The sequence below is a fragment of the Chiloscyllium plagiosum genome, unplaced genomic scaffold, assembly GCF_037043375.1.
Source record: "Chiloscyllium plagiosum isolate Xiang-an unplaced genomic scaffold, Cpla_swu_hap1 HiC_scaffold_40, whole genome shotgun sequence".
Taxonomy (NCBI): Eukaryota; Metazoa; Chordata; class Chondrichthyes; order Orectolobiformes; family Hemiscylliidae; genus Chiloscyllium; species Chiloscyllium plagiosum.
In genome coordinates this window covers 25,891,251-25,912,468 of record NW_028270178.1, presented here as the reverse complement: position 1 = coordinate 25,912,468, position 21,218 = coordinate 25,891,251, and positions in this window count along the sequence as shown.

Genomic DNA, 21,218 nt, shown 5'->3' with positions numbered 1-21,218 from the left:
ACCCGGGTCTCTGGCGGTGTGAGGCAGCAGTGCTAACCACTGTGCCACCGTGCCTGGTACAATCAACATTGGCTTTTCTATCATTTAAAACTTCATACTTTAGTTCTGGTCTATGCTTTACCATCAGAATATTTAAACGAATAGAATTATTCTCGTTGAACCCAAAGTGCTCCACCACTCACACCTCAATCACTTGTCCTGACTTATTTCCTTAGAGTTGATCAAGTGTTGAGCCTTCTCTAGTAGGTACATCCACATACTGAATCAGAATTTCTTCTTCCACACACTTAACAAATTCCACTCCATCTAAACCCTTAACACTACAGAAGTCTGAGTCTGTGTCTGGAAAGTTAAAATTACCTCCCATTCCCACCCTATTATTGTTACAGATAACTGAGATCTCCCTAAAAAAATGTTTATCTCAAATTCCCGCTGATCACTGTGTTCCTGGGCGGGGGGGGGGGGGGGGGGGGGGGGGGGGGGGGGGGTCTGCCATACAATCCCAAAAAGGTGATTGTTGCTTCCTTATTACACAGTTCAACCCAAATAACTTACCAGGACGTATTCCGAGGAATACAGTCGAGAGTGTGATGCTGGAAAAGCACAGCAGATCAGGCAGCATCCGAGGAGCAGGAAAAGCGACTTTTCAGGCAAAGGCCCTTCATCAGGAATGAGGATGGGAGCCTCGGGGTGGAGACATAAATGGGAAGGGGGTGGGACGGGGGGAAGGTAGCTGAGAGTGTGATAGGTGGATGGAGGTTGGGGTAAAGGTGATAGGTCAGAAGGAAGGATGGGATGAATAGGTGGGAAGAAAGATAGACAAGTAGGACAGGAGGGCGGTGCTGAGCTTGAAGGCTGGAACTGGGATATGGTTGTGGGGAACTGGAAAGAAGAAACTGGTGAACTCCACATTGATGCTGAGGATTGGTTGTTGCTGAGGCATTCTTCCTCCAGGCGTCAGGTAAAAAGCGAGTGACAATGGTGCATGCCCAGGACCTGCATGTCCTCGGCAGAGTGGGAAGGAGAATTGAAGTATTCGGCCAAAGGGTGGTGGTGTTGGTTGGTGCGAGTGTTCCAGAAATGTTCTCTGAAGTGCTCTGTGAAGAGGCGCCCTGTCTCTCCAGTGTAGAGGAGATTATATCAGGATCAATGGATACAGTAAATGACATATGTGGAAGTGCAGGTGAAACTTTGATGAATGTGGAAGGTTCCTTTGGGGTCTTGGATGGAGGTGAGGGAGAGGGTGTGCGCTGGATTTGCTGTTGAGGGTAGCGCATAAAAGGAGCACCTCTCACAGCCACAATATTTTCCTACCCTCCAGAAGGAATTACCTAGAATCGACTGGTCAGTGTAATACAAAAACCATGAGTTGTTGCAATTGATAATTTATTATTATTTGAAGGATAATGCTAACAAAGCTGAGAAAGGTTTATTTCATTATGAAAGACACAAACCAGGATCTAAGCTCGCCTCTGTGATGATAAACTGAGGATTTGATAACTCGCTGAATCTCTCATAATTGTTTTGGAAAGTAAACAATTCTTTGTCATGTGTAGCAAATGTTCAAATTTTGCTCGTACATTCAGTCAGCAAATAATACAAAATACAAGTAGGGAAATGTGACTTCTTAATTGCATTCTCTGCATTTTCTGGCTCAAATAATTTTGGAATGTGTTTGTTGATATTTTGTGAATAAAGTCCTCAATGCAAAAGGAAACAGGCAGTTCAATAATGCAAGTACTGAATGTGACAACTTTAGTCCATTGTATAATAAAATACAATGTGATAAACATCCGGTCTCTCTGTTCAGTTTAAATCGGGGCAATTAACATTTGAAGTGAAAATCCGAATACTCAGCAGTTCACAGACAGTACAAGATTTCACAATACTTGTCTGAAAAATCCTTTATGTTTGTTATGCAAAGAATTCAAAAAAGTAAGCAATATTAAACTAATGAATTAATAAATCCTTATGTTCGAACCTTGGTCAATATTATTCCTCCCCATGTAAAATTGCTTCATGCATTGTAAAAATTATGAAGCTACAACATATCTTCAAAAATCAACTGGAAGATAGCCACAGCCTCTGGAACTCACTTTAACAATCCACAGTGTTCCAGTGGTAGAAAATGGACAACACAGAAACAGGCTAGTTAACCAACCAAGCAAATACACGTTGACACTCCTCAGTCTTTCTGCAATCCCACAGAACTATACGAAACGTCTGGCACTTAAAGAGGTAATTCATGCCTGCATCAAGTGAATAAACAAGCTACCTGTTCTGATCCGACTTTACAGCACCTGGTCCGCAGCTTTGAGGGTTTCTACACCTCACGTGCAGATCCGAGTTCCCATTAAATGAGTTAAGTTTGGTCACCTCAAGCTAGCACCCAAACTGAGCAGTGAAATCCAGTCGTACCATCATCTTCTGAATGGAGGGGTAGGCCTCATGTTCTCGATCATCCTCCCGTCAATTGTTCTCACTCTGTGTCGGGGAGACAAGTCACCATCGAAGACCCTTTTTATTCTGTCTATCCCAATCACATCAAATATCATTTGCCTCGATTTCGGGAAAATAAAACTGCCATTCTCGTAAATCTCTTCTAAACACTCATCAGTGCAATTCTGTCCTCACAGCTGTAAGCCACCCAGTGTTTTATATAATTTCCCCTTTTCAGGTCTGGCAGGTGGTGAGGGAATTTGTTTTGTGTTGTCTGAGTGAGTGAGAGGGTAGTAATTTGGGAGGGCTAATATGGAATTACTTCTCAGTGTGGATGTCTGATCAGGATCTGGGGCATATAATGGATCTTGACAGATATAGTTTGGGTACAATCTATTTGAAGAGTGGGGTTAGTTCATCAGTTCCTCAGGAGTTAGTCTGTGTTTAATAGCATCACATCTGTTCTGACACCAGCTGACTAATTACAGAAGAAACGAGAAACTAGACAGAAAACCAGCTTGATGGATAACTACCTGATTTGTCTTGATTTAACACAGTGATCGCTTGCTGAATCGCTAACACGCAATGCTGCAAGTATTGGGGTTACCACAACAAAACAATTTTATTGCAAAGGAAGTGACGATAAACTAGAACAAATCAAACGACGTACTTATAACGCTGATTCAAATGTAATGATACGCAGTGCATGCATAATGCTCATTAACCTCTAAACAATCCATAAATGAAACAAAAGGACACGACCTTCTTGTATTAAACAAAACATGACTCGCAGTGCCATTCCAAAAGAAAACAACTCTCATATAGTATTCACACCAGAATCCCGGTATCTCTCACTTTGTGAAATGACTTGCGACTGCTTTTTCGAAACTGAAACTGCAGTAAATTCCTTCATGGAGCTACCGCACACTGGACTGCCAATATACTGTGCTTTAAACAATCTCTTCAGAGCTGTTTCTTATCCAAGACTTCTGTCTAGGACCAACAAAACATTTTCTATCCAACGCAATGTAATTTACTGAAACTCTCATTTACTTTGCATGACTATGGATCTATTCATCCACTCAGTTTCAGGGTCTTAGAGGAACTGAAACAAATGACAAAAATGATTGAAGGGAAAGTAAAGCTTTCTCAGTTAAGGGTTTCATCCTTAATCGCAAATTCCAGAACTCCCCAACAAACCTTTCAGTTTCCATTAATTCCGTGCTGGGTTGCAAGCATCAAAAATAAACAATGATTCACTCATGCACAAAGCCAGTCAGCCTGTAGCCAAACCTCAAACGCAATTTTTTTAAAAAAATTCTGTGATTAGAAAAGTAACTCCAAGTTAACCATTAACTTCAGATGCACAGAGACGAGGCCCACTGCTTACTCACTCAAACAAAAACCTCAAGCTAAACGATTTTGCTCTCTCGACATAAAAATACCACCGCTTTTATTTTCCAAAGTGAGTCCCTTTCTTAATTCCACCGAAACTCTCCGTAGGCTCTGATTGAAATGAAGATCTCTGGAAGGATCCCAGAAGAAATGAACAATTTCCCAAGCAATTACTACGAAATCTGTAATGAAGGGGTTTCCACGGTATGTATTTAATCTAAACCTAAATTACTGATCCTCTGCCACTCCGTGCCATTTGGGCACGACATGCCCATGTTTCAATGCCAGTGGCAGAGTGAACCCACAGAGAATCCTCACACAGATTCACACAACTTCAATGGTGCCAGGCACTTACCAGGAATTGTTACAATTGGAAGTGTTACATAAAATATTTTCCGCACATGTTGAACTGAGAACGTCATTGTTTGCCTGAATCTCTTTGTGTCGGCGATCTCTCTGTCCTCAATGCCGAGGTGACATAATCTCAAAGCCTTTCATTTATATCTGCTGGCATCGCCTGGGGGACTGTTACATTACAATGTGGTTCAATTCATTTAGTTAATAATTTCAGCAAACAGTTGACAGCAGTGTGTTAACTCCCAGTGGTCAAAAAGTATTTTTAGAACTGAGGTTTATTAGATGATACAGATCTCAATCAGTCAAAAACAAACATTGTAAAATGTATGTTGAATAAAATCATAGAAACCTTACAATGTGGAAACAGATCATTGGGCCCATCGAGTCCACACTGACCCTGCAAAGGGTGTCCAACCCAAACCCTCCAGCTGGACCGATGAGGTGGCAGGTCTGACCACTGAGCCACTGTGCCAACCAAATAATAGCATTGACACCCCAACACCATCTATCCAACTTTGATATCTCATTTTATTTCAGTGTCATCCTTCCCTTGCCTTGGTCCATTTGGAAAATAAGTTCCAGTTTTTGAGTGTCTCTCGGAGAAATGTTCTCGTCAACACTGGGATGTGGCTTCCCTGGTTATCAACAGCTGTTCTGTGAAGGGATGATGGTTGGTTAATGGAGCCGACACATTGTTGGTTTTAATAAATCTCACATCGCAATAGAATTCTTCACCTTGCATGCATACAGCTTCTGAATCAAATATAACTTCTCCAATTAAGGTAATAATTGAAAGAAGTAAAATAAGTCACTGAAAAATACCTTCAACAGTTACATAAGCTCCAATCAATACAGATCTGTTGAAAACTTTACGCATCTCAGACCCTTCTAAATTTGAGGAATTCATTCCTGGGTTTGAAACATTTCACTCCCTCATTTTTGAACCCTACTGTCCAGACATCGTACTGATCAATCGATGCTGCACTCTAATGGACATGGACTCTCAATACCCCAGTAGTTTTTTTTTTTCCTATTTGTTTTCAAGTTGAACGCGTGTACTGTACCTTTAAGAGAGAATAAAGGCTGTTTTGGCAGTCGGAGTTTGCAGACAACTGTCATGTGACTGACCAGCAGTCTCAGAGTGTACTGGAAAATTGAAAATATGTAACATTTAGCTGCTTTGTTCACAACAGTTTTAATTTCACCAACCAGTTTAAACTGTACCCCACAATACTAAAATGCAACCATATTTGAATTTTCATGTTTTGACAACATTGAAGCAATAAGATGGTCTGATCTTTGAGGAACACAAAAAAAAACAGACATTGTGAAAGCCAGAGAGATAGCGACAAACTGCCATCTAGAGAGAAACTGCTATCCAAAATACTCTCTATCAACAGTACCTTTCTCGCATGAAACATCTTTGTAGCAAAAGCCTGAAGGGTACACAGGTAGATCTGCTGAAAGAATGCAGACACTGACGATGACAGCCACTGCCTGGTTTTGAAAGGTAAGTTGACGTAATTTTAAGAGGAGATTTTTTTTGTGCATCAGTATATTGTCATAGAGTGAGAGGTAGATAACAAGCCTTTAAGAGAAAGGGGGTTCAGAGTTGTAAATCGTTGTTGTTTAATGTTCACTTTTAGCGCTAAAGGATAAATAGATACTTTTTATCTTTAAGTCGTGGAAGTGAGTTCGTTGTCACTCATACTTTCGCAGATGACGAGGCGGGGTGAACTTTTCTGGTTGTTTGATTTAACTTGCAGGCGGGTCCACCACTGTGTTGTAACAGTTTGCGTGCTTGTACAGGATTTGGTCGCTTTAGGCAGATCCAGTCTGAGCTTTGGACAGATCTGAACAGATTTGGGGTAGAAAAGATCCCAATAGATTTAAACAGTTGTCGATAACGGTCCTAGATTGTGTAATTTTTGTGACTTGTGTTTGGTTAAATTAAAAGTGGGAAAAAATGGCACTGAGGATTGCTAACGAGTTTCTGGGGTTTGAAGAAGATTCCCAGATTTGCCAAGAATGTTTAGAGGGACATAAAAATACCATACTTTTAGAATTAGCAACGAAGATAGAGTTGGGTTTGACCAAGGACAGAAGTAATGCTGAAATTTTAAGGGAGTTATTCAAATACTTAAAGTTGTCAGAGAAACAGACAAGCGCAGTAGACTTCGAAAAAATCAGATTACAATTGTGGAAGTTTAAGTTTGAACTTAAGCAAAGAGAGAAAGTGGAAAAAGAAAGGGAGAGAGAAAGAAAAAGAGGTAGAGAAGAAAGAGGGAGAGAGGAAAATGAAAGAGAGAGAAGGTTCTTAGCTGAGCAAAGAGAGAGCAGAAAGGCAGAGAGAAAAAAGAGAGAAAAGCAAGACAAAAGGAGACAGAATTTGAACGTCGAAATTATGACTTAGTCAGGGAAGTAAAGTTAACAGGATGGAGATGAAGAGAGAAGGCAGTGATATTTAAATTATTAAAACAGCTACATTTTGATGAGAAAGATGTTGGAACCTTCTTTATTTCGTTTGAAAAATTGGCCAGGCAGACGGAGTGGTCAGAGCATTTGTGGGAAATGCTGGTTCAGACTGAGCTTGTTCGGCAGAGCTAGTGAGGTATTTTCAGCAGGTCAGATGAGGGGTCAATAGATTATGAAGACGTCAAACAAACTACTCTGAGTGCTTATGAACTTGTACCCCAAACGTATTGACAGCGGTTCAGAAACATAAAGAAGGAACTATGTTGATAAGGACTCATGCTGAGACCGAAAGAAATAAATGTGGTCATTTTGAAAGATGGGTGCAGGCCTTCAAAATAGCTGAGACTTCTGAGGCTCCATGCGAGATTATTCTGCTGGAGACGTTTAAAAACTCACTTCCAGAAATGATTAGAATTCACGTGGATGAACAGAAAGTTCAGAAAGTGAGCAGAGCAGCAGAGATGGCAAATGAATACACTGCACAAAACACGATTTAGCTTCTGGCAAGAGAGATCTCACACTTGGATTACGTATCAGATGTGAGGGAGAGATAAATTTGAGTAGGTGAGCTAGGTAAACAGCACCTAAAGAGGGCACAGTATAGAATTAAGCATGTGGAAGATAGAAGTACTGAGATTCAGATCTTTTCCCATGGGGATGACATATTAGTACTGTTACCAGCGATAAGAGATCCCTTCAAAACCAGGTTTAGTGGTCCTGAACAAATTGAGAAAAAGCTGAGTCAGGTGAACTGCCTAGCAAAGACGCCAGATGGAAAAAAAACCGTATCAGGTATGTCATGTGAACATGTTGAAGACTTATCATAATAGGGAGAAGGAATTGGAGACACAGGTGTTATTTACTGCCCCACAAAGTGAGGAACCAAATCCAGGTGTTGTGGAATTCGATATGCCTCAAGATATATTAAATAATGAGGAAGTTCTTGAGAAGTGGGATAGGTGAGTAAACTATCTGTCTCAGGAGTCAAGAAAATAGTTGAAATGTTTGTTACAGCAGTATGAGGACATTTCAGGAATAAGTGAAGAGGACTAATGCTATTTTACATGACGTAGGTGTGGGAAATGCTGTTCTCTGAAAAGAACACCTCCAAAAGCTTCATCTTTTCAAAGCTAGACAGGTCCAGAAGGAAGTGGAGGCGATGCTCAATGAAGTATTCATCAAACAGTGTCAGAGCAAGTGACGTTCACTGATCGGGTTAGTTCCCAAACCTGATGGGACTCAACAATTTTGCGTGGGCTATTGGAAGTTCAATGCTTTAACAAAATTGAATTCATATCCAGCAGTGAGATTGTAGGAATGTAGAGAGAAAGTTGGACAAGCCCGTTACATCACAAAGTTGGACTTACTGCGTGGTTACTGGCAGGTACCTTTATAAGAGACAGCGAAATACATTTCTGCGTTTGCCGCCCCAAATGGGCGTTATCAATTCAAAGTGATGCCCATTGGAATGAAGATATATCAGCCAAATTCCAAAGACTCATGAACAGAGTTGTGGTTTGGTTAAAAAACTGTGCAGTCTATTTGCACAATGCAGTCATCTTTACTGGGTCCTGGAAAGACCACGTGGTACAATTGGCAGAGGTCTGTAAACGACTACAAGAAGGAAAACTAGTTGCAAACTTAAACAAAACTGAATTCACGAAAGCAGAGGTGACGTTCTTTCGACATTACTTCGGCCATCGAAGGTTAACCCCACGGAACGCTAAGGTGAAGGCCTTTGAGGAATTTGCACAATCAAAATCGAAGAAAGGCGGGCTTCAATATTTGGGACGATGCGGATTCATCCGCAAGTTTGCTCCAAGCTTCAGCAGTGTCATGGCACTGTTAAAAGATTTGCTGAAAAAGAACACAATTTCGGTGGACAGATCAAGGCCAGGAGGCATTTGACAATTTTAAACAATGTTAACCATCGTGTAGTTTTAGCGACACAGAAAGTTTTGAAACCCTTCAAAGTTGCCATCGACGCTCGTCACGCAAGGGTTGGAGCTGTGGTACTACAGAAAGGGGATGTTGGGATCAAACTGTCAGTTGGTCACTTTTCAAAACCCATCAAAGAAAATACTCTACGATCGAATAAGAATTATTGGGTGTGGTACTGGCCTGACAGCATTTTAATGTTTATGTCACGAACAATGTGGCAAAAATGGTTGCGTACACAGATCATAATACTCTTACGTTCTTGGAACGAATTACAAACAGGAATATGAGATTATTTCATTGGCGTCTCATGTTACAGACTCTTAATTTGCAAATCGTGCATGTTGCAGGTCGTAGGATTGTAATAGCAGATACGTTATCACGGATTTAACCGACAAACGAGATGTAATTGATTAGATATCAATGTTTTATATACAGAAGTTAATATGAACATAGATTAATTTTTGAATAAAAGAATTAGAATCCCTACAGTTGGCAAAGACGCCATTTGGCCTAACAAGTCCACACCAACCTTCTGAAGAGTATCGAACCCAGATCCACTCCCTTACACCTATTATTCCTCATTTCCTCTAACTAATGCATTTAGCCTGCACACCCTGAACATTATGGGCAAATTAGTAAAGCCAACATTATGGACGAAGACACCAGTAATTACTCAAATGTTTCTGAATCAGATTTTAAGTCATCAATCCCAGCACTTTCGAGTAATTAATTACCAGGCACCCATTGTATATTTAAACAAATAACGTAACTATTTATTGAATGCACAATAACTTCAGCACAGAGAAAATTGAACGGCAAAGAAATTTAATTAATGTCTGGCGCCACCCTGACAGGCAACATCTACCTGAGGATTCAATTACAACTAAATGACTGCCATCTATTTCAGCATAGTGTACCTTCCAGACTTGCCAAAAACTATTCTCATGTTTGTGGGATCTCATTAACAGCCAACTTCTGCTATCTGGTTCAACACGATGCTCTTCTCGGTGGTCTCTCTGTCTACACGAATCAAGACTGATCCTACGATTAGCCTCCGTTCCTGGCCTTGCAAACAAACAAATCTGGTTTGGTCTGTTCCTTTTGCCACAAGCTGTCTCAAAGGCCACAAGTTATTTTTGTCAGAAGTTTACAGTTCACACCAGTTTTAATGAAAAAAAAGTTCTGAGAAGGTTCTATCACCTGTGCTCCCCGTTGTTTTGGGTATGTTACTCATGTTCTTCTTTGTGATGTCTGGATGGGTATATGAACAGGAGCGGTTTAGACGGACATCGGCCAAATGGGACTGGATTAATTTAGGATATCTGGTCGGCATTGATGTGTTATACCGAGTTCTTTCTGTGCTGTACATGTAAATGATTCCATGACTCAAAGTCTGAATTTAGTTTCTCAGCCATTTCTTTTCTCCCATTGTACTTTTGCCCATTTCTGACTGTCAAGGAATTACGTTCACCAATTTTGTTTTCTTTGAATACTGATAGAACCTAACGCAGAAAAGTTTACTTTGATATGATCTCTGCCAGCTTACTCTCATACTCCATTCTACCGCTTCTTAATCAAACCCTTTGGTTCTCATTTGCTGACTTCTAGTGTGTTCCCAATTGTCAGAGCTATACTTGTTTCTTCCACTTGTTCTGCATCCAATACTACCTCTAACTTCCATCGTCAACCAGGTTTTGGCCACTGTTCTGTTTGCACTCTGACGTCAGACAGGAGTAGACAATTACTGTAGTTGAACACTCTTGTCGTTCATGGTAAAGACACTGGGTTTGAAAATAGAAACAGGGAGATTAGGAAGAAATCGCAGGAGAAGGTCAAGCAGTCAGATTGGCATCAGGAAAATGAAATCATGTCTGACTAATTTATAAGTTTTTTTTCTGAGGAAATCTCAACTTGAGTGGATGGGGGGAGCCAGCAGATATATTTAATTTGGACTTCCGTGTATATTGTAAAGGATACCTCACAAAAGCTTAAATCAGAAGATAAAATCCCACGATATTCGAGGTTGTCCATCAGTGTGGGTACGATATGGATAATAGACAGAAACAGTGAGGGTTATAAATGAATCTGTTACAGGTTGGCAACTCGTGATCATTGGAGTTTTACAGGGCAAACAGCTTGGAGGAAGAAAATTGATCTACTGTAGGCAAATATGCAGACGACAGAACATAAGTGAAATGGCCGGTTGCAAGAGGATTACCAACAGTCTACAGAGAGATATTGGCAGGTTAAGCAAATGTGTAAAGAGATGGCAAATGGAGTATAATGTGGTAAAATACAAAATAGGTCCCTTTTAAATGTATCAATTCTCCCTTTAAACCGCTGCTCTTCTAGTTTTGGAATCCCCTACACTAGGAAAAATACTTTGACTATTTACCCTATCCATCCCACTGATGATTTTATAAACTTCTATAAGGTCACCACTCAGCCTCTGAGGCTGCAGGGAAAGTAGCCCCAGCCTATTCAGCCTCTCCCTTTAGTTCACACAGCGGCCTCGACCTGAACAGACCGAATCAATGGAGGAAGAGGAAATGAAGTGGGGGGGTGGGGGGGGGAGGGAGGAAGGTGCATGTCACTGAGAAACAACTGAAAAAGGGAAACACATTGGCTGCCACCTCCCCACCCTGTTCAACAGTAAAACACAAAGAGGCAGCTGTGACATGGACACACAAGCAGCACCTCAGAAGATGAAGTTGTGTGGAGGAATGGCCACCAACACATAAAGAGACACAGCACCACGAGAGAGAAGGAGAGGATTACACTCCAAATCCAGAAACATTAGATGTCCCGAGGGGCGCAATGAAGCCCAACCAGCAGCATCGTGATCCTGGTTGTTCCGACTGCACCACCGGTCCGGAAGCTGGGATGCTCTGAATCCAGAGCAGAGCATGGCTGTCCCTCTGTCTGACACAGAGTCGGAATATACCCGGCTTCATTCTTGTCCAGGTGACACTGGCACAGAGCAGCCGCCCCAGGAGACAGCTACCTCAGTGCAGAGAGTTTCAGAACTTTCATCTCCACACCACCTGGATACAGAGAATCCTCCAGGGACCAGAGCCTCACCCCGGGAGGCAGCTACATCAGTGTGGAGAGTGTCCGAACCTTCACCCACACTTCAGGGGAATACAGGTTGGCCCCCGGTGGCCAGAGCCCACCCCACTCCCTCCGGGAGACAGCTAAATCAGTGTTGACTGTTTAGGAACGTTCAGCCCCACACCACGAGGACTCAGGAGTCCACTGGTGACCAGAACACCACCCCGAGAGACAGCTACCTCAGTGCAGACAGACTCCAACATTTGCCCGCACACCAAGGGAATACAGGGAGCTCCCCGGTGACCAGAACACCACCCCGGGAGACAACTGACTCAGTCTGGCGACTGTCTAAACGTTCGCCCACACCGCACTGGGATGCAGAGAGTCCCCTGGTGACCAGACCGTGGGTGAACAGAGTTTGGGTCTCTTGGTAATTCTATGTACTCCCAAAATGGGGTTTGAAATTGCCGTTTTCAACTGGCCAACTTGAAGGCGGACCTCCTGTTTCTGCAGGAGTGTAGTATTCACCACTCCACCAGCTCCAAGAAAGTGTTGAGCTGAATGGTCCGCAGGCCTTCGATCTGATCGGCGGGACACAATACCGTTCCTTTGGCCCGTGCATTCTGCTGTGAGATGGCAACTTCACCATCTCCGAGGTTAAGGAGGCGGTGGTAATGGGGATTCTCCTTGTAGCAAAGGCTTCCTACAGGAACACTCCCGTGAGACTAATTCATGTGTACGCCCCGATGGTAAAGCGTGCATAGCTGGATGTCCTGCAGCAGCTCCCACTGCTGCTCACGATGTTCTGGGCAGAGACTTCAACTGCAACATTGATGCAGTTGGACGATGCTGACAATGAACCAGATACTACATCCAGATTCCTGATGCAAACGGTTAAAGCTGCATGATAACGTCCGCACCCTACTGCAGATGGATCGCAGCCTGGATACACCTGGACTTGGCCAAGGTGCTATCTGCTCAAGGATAGATTTCCTGTTTGTATCCGGCATATTCTCGCTCAGGGTCAAGATTAGAGTGGTGCTGAAAAACACAGCAGGTCAGTCAGCATCCGAGCAGCAGGAAAGTCGACGTTTCGGGCAGGAGGCCTTCATCAGGACTCCTGACCTGCTGTGCTTTTCCAGCACCACTTCTAATCTAGTCTCAGATCTCCAGTATCTGCAGTCCTCACTTTCACCGAGTTGATTCTAACGTTACTGCGAATCCTCTTGCAAGGATACTAAACTTGAAGACGTTCTCCCCCTCTCTCCACAAAGATCTCAGTGAGTGTCTCTCTCACTGTAAACTAATATTCTCTGCCCTGAAGCAATTCCTGATGAAGGGCTCTTGCCGAATCGTCGATTTTCCTGCTCCTTCGATGCTGCCTGACCTGCTGTGCTTTTCCAGCACCACTCTGATCTTGAGTCTAATCTCCATCATCTGCAGTCCGCACTTTTCCCTGTGTTCTCGCTCAGATCCCTCACTTCAAGCTGACGTTCTTCTCTGATCACTGCCAACTACTGGCTATCACGTGAACGCAGAATCTGAACGTAAAACTGCTAAAACCGGAAACCGTTGAGAAAAATTGATTTCATCGGTTGGAGAACTGTGAAGCCAGTCTTTGAGGTTATATTAGACGAGTGGGAAACGGTCAAGGGGGACAATAAGAGGTTCTTTATCCGCAAAGATGTTGAAAAGTTGGGAGAACCGGGGGAAACTGTGCAAACTCCAGAAAAGTGTGCAGAGGGTGCTCCTGTTACAGACGATGGGAATCGATGTCACAGACGATCTCCAGAAGGTGAAGAGCCTGTCAGCCTCACTCTTACCTCAAAAGTCTCCAAGATAATCTCCCAGTGCAGAGCAGGATGAGACGTGGTCACCTTTCTTCATCCAGAAAGTACAGAGGTAGAGCTCTGTGCTCCGTAGCCTGAAAGAAGAAGATGGTTTAGTAAAACCAGTCTGACATCCTGAGGATCAGCAAATGCTTTTATGTATGACTACATGGCATGCAGCCCACAGACCACACAGCCAACCCAGTCATTCCTGTACTCAATCATGGCATTCTTCGCCAACAACCCACAGGAGAGGCTTAAGCAGCTCTGCGTGAGCTGACCATGGCCTTTGAGTCCTTAGAAATGAGTAAAATTCCCTGAAGCGATGGCTTATCGCCCGAATTGTATTCACCGCTGTGGGACTTATTGACCAGGACCTTCTGATAGTGTACAATCGTCTGCTTCGAACAGGTCGCCTGTGTGATCCCATGAACAAAGGTATCATCCACCTCATCTACAATCAGAAGAGGGAGAGGGACGACTGATGAAAAGTGTTTCACTGCTAAATACAGTTTCCAGAATCCTGTCTAAGGTCAACTGTAGCAGGCAGGATGACCTGTGAGAACCTCGTGCTCCTCAGGGATAGGATCGTCTATGTGCAGGGTGGGGGTGTGGACGCCTGTCTCATCAACCTGGACGAAGAGAAGGCTTTTTATAAGCTATCGCTCACCTCCATGTGGGAAGTGCTCTCCAAACTGGGCTTTGCGGATGCAACCTGTGAATATATCTGACTGCTCACTATCAACATCATTAGCGCAGTCGCAAGAAATGGATGGGAATCACAAAGCTTCCTGATCAGATTTAAAGTCAGGCAGTGCTGCTCACTCTCTCCTTTCCTGTTTCATTGTTGCACGAGACGGCAGTAAATAATTCTTGTCCTTTTCTAAATCTTTACCTGATACCTATGCACTGACTACATTTTTAGTGAGATTGCTCAATCCATCATTGCCCATTTATGCATCAGTTCTTTGTTATTCTTTTTATTTAGGTTCAGGACCTGGGTTTCAGAATCAATTTCTTCTTCTTAAAAATAACGAGGATTCTGAGATTACTGATCCCAATACAATAATACTATCTCATGGCGTTCATAATTTTTAAAGAAAGAGTGAAAAAGTGCTCCCTGCTTGCATCTGTGCTCTTGTATTGACTCAGTGATGCAAGATGTGACAAACTGGAATCCCTACATTGTGGAAACAGGCCCTTCAGCTCATCACGTCCATACCAACCCTCCAAGGGCATCACACCCAAATCCATTCCCCGTGCTAATGCAAACAACCTCGTGCCCCTGAACACATTGGGCAACTTAGCATGGCCAATTCAACTGACCTGCACACCTTTGGATTGTAGAAAGAAACCGGAGGCAACCCGCAGAGACACAGGGAGAGTGTGCAAACACCTCACAGACAGTTGCCTGAGGCTGGAATCGCAACCTGGGTCCCGGGTGCTGTGCGGCAGCAGAGCAAACCACAGAACTACCAGGCCACCCTAGAATTAGTCATTTCAATGTGCCATGTGGCTTTAAGGTCTTGACTGATTATAAGCAGTTCATGATTTTGACATGTTCTTCCAATCTGTTTCAGATCAAATGCCTCATGCATCATCACAACTAATAAATAATAATGGCGAGCTTTCAACAGTGTCTGTATCACTTAATTCATAAGTTGTTGAGGATCTCCCGAAAATTAAAAACAAACGCTCCAGAAGGAATCCTGTTCCCAAATCTGTGAGACATGTGACGGAATTGTTTGATGCGGAAGACCAGGATTCTTTAGCAGCACATCTTTCCAGATCCAGACACATCAGCAATAATTGAGAAGTCCACAGCCCTTCTTCCTGGAACTAACATTTCTCACCACACGTTCATCACCCTAAATGAGCACACGGAGTAACTGGGGATCAGCTTTTCAATCTCTTCCCCGATTAGCAGACTTTTACTTCCAAAAAATCATTCCTGTTTCTATTTGTCATCATAATGAGGTCAGCCAGCAGGATCACATGGGATATGTGTTCCCTGACTGGTGCTGTTACTTGGGTCCAGTCAGGGAGACCGAGCTGATGTCATAGGGTGAATGTCAGGGATATTGAGATGCTGAATTCCTGACTCAGTGAAAGCCTATTGCGAAAGGTGATGCATTTCGAGATGAAGGGTGATTGATGATAGGATGCTGGACTTTGAAGGGTTACGATGTTGCCAAACAATTCTGGCGACAATGCCGATCAGAACCTCTCGGTCTTCACATTCCACACTATCCAGCTCGTGTCCCTTTCTCACCCCAAGCCTACTCCATACTCAAGATGTGCTGAATTTGGTCTGTGACGTCTTTCACCCTGGACACTGTTGAGGCAATATTTCATCCTGGACTCTGTCAAGTCAGGACAGAGGATTCTGAGTCAGTCAGCTATTTTGGGGTTTGTCCACTGCTCCCATTTGATGTTAGCACAGGATCGATCCTGACTTTATAAAAAGGGGAAAATAAAAAACAACACCTGGGGAATTGAGAGTCCACGTCGATTTGAGTGCAGCATTGGTTGACCAGAATGATAGCTGGTCAGCAAGGGTTTGATGACGAGGAAGTGAAATGGCACAAACCCAGTGTTGTGCTCCTCAAATTTAGAAAAATCTGAGAGGAATAAGCATTTAAAGAGAATATTGGAATTTACTCGCACTGAATGGACAGAGAGGTTTCTTGTTTGCTCTTGATTTAGAACTAACTTAACAATCTATACATTTATCAATGGTCTGAAAGCTTTCCAAGACTGAAATGAAGGAACAATACATTTCTCCACATTATATTCCACGGCCTATTTTGTGCTCGTTCACTCACTGAACCATTACTTCCCCTTATCAGCGATCCTTTGTCCTTCTTGTATTTTAATGTCACACCGAATATTATGTCAGCCAATGTAACACATGATTGCATCGTCTCAGTCATTGATAGAGAATTTCAATGACTGTGTCTCAAGTAGCAGTCCCTGTGGGACTCACTAACACCTACCTGACTAGCTGATAATGATATATTTATACCTGCTCTCTGTTTTCTCTCCGTTATCTTTTCACACCAAGTCCCATTTCCCCATCACTTCAGGCCTCATAGACAGTACTAACCCCCGAACAAACATTTCTGGAATTTGACATTTCTGCACCCGTGTATGTGCAAATCTCTCCCTGACCTCACCTCTCCATCTCCCTTCAAACAGTACCATCGCATCTTCAGTCAGATGCTTTAGGTTTCTTCACTATACATGTGCAGTACAGTGCAGGTTACAATCACGCCTATCTGCTGCTGCATAGATCGTGTTTGTGTCAGAGTCAGATCGCAGACATCTCCAGGATAGTCTCGCCATGGTGTGAGGATCTGTCTTGATTTGAGTTTATGTAACCTTTGAGGGCAATTTTCAGTGAATAGTTTACTTGTTTCAAGTATTGCCTTCATTGAAGAAGTTATGTTCGATTGAGAAGTTGTAATCATGCAAGGTGAGGAATTCTATTGCGATGTCGGATTTGTTAAAACCTGCAATGTGTTATCTCCATTAACCAACTATCATTGCTTCACAGAATAGCCGCTGATAACCAGGGAAGCCACATTCCAGTGTTGATGAGAAAGTTCTCAGAGAGATACTCAACAGCCGGAATTTAATTTCCAAATGGTCCAAGGCAAGGGAATGATGAACTGAACTAAAAGGAGTTTGTAAAGTGGGCTGGATAGTGTTGTTTTGTCAATGTTGACATATAGGGTGACACTCTGCTGCCTCACAGTGTCATGGGCTGGGTCTGAGTGAGATTCCTTTGTAGGGTCAGTGTAGCCTCGATCGGCCTTCTTACATGCTGTAGTGATATTTTCAACTTACTCAATATGCATTTTACAATATTTGCCATTGAGCAATTGAGATTTGAACCAATAAACCTCAGTTCTAAAGGTACTCTGTCACAACTGGGAGTTTACTCACCATCGTCACCTGCTTGTTCAATTTTTTAAAAAATGAATTGAACCACATTGTCATGTAAAAGTCCCCCAGACGATGTCCGCAGGTATTATTGAAAGACTTTGAGATTGTATCACCTCAACAGTGAGTAGAGACTGATTGCCTACTGTGAGAGACGATTTCGGTACAAACAATTGAGATGTGCATGACCCCAAAGTCTAAGGGGAATAGAGCCAAAGGGGTAGGGTAAAACATGCTTCTCTATAATAAAGCACGAGACATCTGCTGCTACGGATTGATAAGACCACTCACATAGACAGTAGAAAAACAAGTCCTTGACTGATAAGACTACAGGGTAGAAAAACAACTCGGGAAACGTCTGCTGCAGACTTTGTGATAAGGGATGGAAAATACTGACTGTTTAGAATGTGAACCTCGTGACTCTTTAGAGCTATAGAGGGGAGGGACTTGTCCTGTATTTCATCAGAAACATTGTTAGCCTCGGGGCGCCTTTTTCTCAGAAGGGTGCCCAACTCTGCAGACTTGCTAATAAAACTTTGTTTTCCTGAATTTGTCTAGAGCGATTATTGAGAAGCGATTTTCGTTTCTAACAAACTTGGGGGCTCGTCCGATCAACACTCCGGCCGCGAGGTGGGGCTGAGGAAGGACATCGGAGAAGGTGCACCCTGCCGAGTTCGGCAGTCCCTGATTCCTTGCTTGTCGCCCCGCGCGGCTTGAGCGAGTGATATCCGGAAGGCTCAGGAGAACAAAGGAGGGGTGTGGCCGAGGCAGTGGGGACGGTTAACGATCGAGTAATTTCGGTGCACCGAACCCAGGTAAGAACAGACTTGCGGGGACCGTCTTTCCGGAGGACTGGGGACCTGCGGAGTGCCTGTAGATTTTTCTACAGAGACGTGGGACTCAGGAATCTAGAGACCGGGGCTCGTCTGTGCGAGATTTTGCAGAGACCATGTTTGCGGAGGAACGTGGACCTACGGGGTGCCTGTGATCTGTTTCACAGAGACGTAGGACACAGGAATCCAAAGACCGGAGGTGCCTGCAATGGGACCTGGGCGATCACGGGACTGAAGGTCCGGGAATTGGCTAAATAGTGATAGATTATCACGGGATGATACAGGAATCTCCGATTTTACAAAGTCCTCGGCAATGTGAAATAAGGGATCCAAGGCGAATAAGGGAAAGGTAGGCTTGAGCGTAGACAATGAAAAATACCCCGGGGTACCTGCCGATAGTCCATTAGGTATAATGTTAAATAATTGGGATCAGGGTAGGAGAAAAGGAAAATCCAGAAAGAAGATGGTGAGATACTGTCAAACGTGGTCCCAAAAACCTATTCAGGGAGACTCAGTGTGGTGGCCTAAATTCGGCACTGATGAAGACTGGGTCCGGCAAGCTCTAATTTTATATGTCAATTCGAAACCTAATGTTACTCGGGAGGAAAGTGATTACACCCTTTGTTGGCTACCAGTCACACTATCTTGCAAAATGAAGGTAGCCAATGAAGACTCGAAAGGGCAGAAAGAATGGGAACCTTTAGATCACTTACCGCCGCCCTACGTGACCCCGTCTGCCCCGCAAAATAGTCCTTCGGGTGGCGACGATTCAGGGGAAGGGGAAGAAAGCGGGAATGAACCACCAGGTGCCTCAGGAGTACAGACTAGATCTCAAGCTGAAAAGAGTCACAGACAAAACTCTGTCCCGATTGCAAGAATGAATCCACTCCGGGAAGTGCCCATGGGAGGCGCGGAAGGAGGGACGGGATATGTGAACGTCCCCTTAACGAGTACTGAAGTACGGAATTACAAGAGGGAGATGAAGGGCCTACTGGAGGACCCCATGGGCCTGGCTGAACAATTAGATCAGTTCCTGGGGCCAAATACTTACACGTGGGATGAGATGTATTCCATCATGGGAACATTGTTCTCTAGCCAGGAGCGACAGATGATACGACAAGCTGCGCTGTTGGTCTGGGAGAGAGAGGGAGGAGCAGGAGGGGAGCAGAAATTTCCCCTCACCGACCCCGAGTGGGATAAGCAAACGGAAGAAGGAAGACGCAACATGAGGGACATGCGGGAATATTGGATAAAAGGAATAAGGCAGGCAGCCCCGAAGGGGCACAATTTTACCAAGGCCTTTGGGAATCATCAAAACCCGGAAGAAACCCCTACAGACTTCCTAGACAGGATTAGGAAGAACTTGCAGCAGTTCGCTGGGGTGGACCCTGAGACGGAAGTGGGACAGCAACTCATACGGGTAGAGTTTGTATCAAAAGCCTGGCCGGACATACGAAAGAAATTAGAGAAAATGGATGATTGGGATAGTAAACCTCTGAGTGAACTACTGCGGGAGGCGCAAAAGGTGTTTGTGAGAAGGGACGATGAGAAGCAAAAGAAGGCGACAAAGATAATGATGCAGACGGTGCAACAAGTGACAGCTGGAAGGAGGGAAAAGGGGGAGCCGTGGCAGGAACCGGAAAGGGGAGAGTCGTGGCAAGAGCAGAGGAAAAGAGGACCGGGGCCGGAACAAAGGAAGGGTGGAGGAACTCGAGGTCGCGACAGGGAAACGAGGAGGATACTATTGTAATGAAGAGGGACATTTTAAGCGAGAGTGCCCCCGCTACAAGCGGGAAGTGCGGTCGTACGCCCTGATGGAGGAAGATTAGGGAGGTCGGGGGTTCCTACCCTTGGGGCAAAAGGACTATCGACAGGAACCCCTGGTAAACTTGAAAGTAGGGCCCCAAGGGTCGGAGACTCGGGAGCCGAAAGATCAAGTATAATCCAAATACCCCCCGGCGCCCGAGCAGGAAGAACAGTTATGGGGGTATCTGGCATTGGAGGAAAGACATTGCAAGTCCCAGTAGTGGAGGATGTGGAAATTGGGTATGAACACAGAACTACTAAACGAGACCTCCTTCTACTGCCATCGGCGGGGTTTAATTTGTTAGGAAGAGACTTGCAGGTCAAACTAGGGATTGGAACGGTACCAAGTAACGGGGAAATGGTGGTAAGGTTGTTCGCCCTCACCAAAGAAGATGATCAACAAATAGACCCGGGAGTTTGGTACCGAGAGGGGAACAGAGGGGGTCTAAACATCAAACCTCTCCAAATCACCATGTTACCAGGAAAAGGCCCGGTAAGAAGGAAATAGTATCCGATTGCTATGGAAGGACAGGAACTGTACATCGACGGGTCCTCCCGGTGCATCTGTGGGGTGCGGTACAGTGGCTAAGCGGTCATAGATGGCGCAACGAAACGGACGATCGAGTCCGGACGACTGCCCGGGAAGTGGTCAGCCCAATCCTGTGAGTTGTACGCCCTCCAGAGGGCCCTGAAGTTGTTGGAGGGGAAAGTGGGGACTATATATACTGACTCAAAGTATGCATACGGAATCGTTCATACTTTCGGGAAAATCTGGAAAGAGCGAGGATTGATAACTTCCCGGGGAAAAGAATTAGCTCACGAACAAATGATCAGCCTAACGTTGGAAGCCCTGGCGTTGCCTGCAGAACTCGCAGTAGGACATGTACCCGGTCACCAGAAGGGGTCGACACTGGAAGCGGTGGGAAACCGGCTGGCAGATGAGGAAGCCAAGCGGGCAGCGGTCGAAAAACCCGTCCAATTATTAACATTAATACCGTTGAGGGAAGGGCTCGCTAAACAACCCGTCTTCACCCAGGGGGAGATTGATAAAATGGATCAATTGGGTGCCCGGCTAGAAACTAACGGGAAGTGGACGGTTCCTGATGGAAGACAAGGACTAAACAAACAGATCACCCGGAGTATTCTG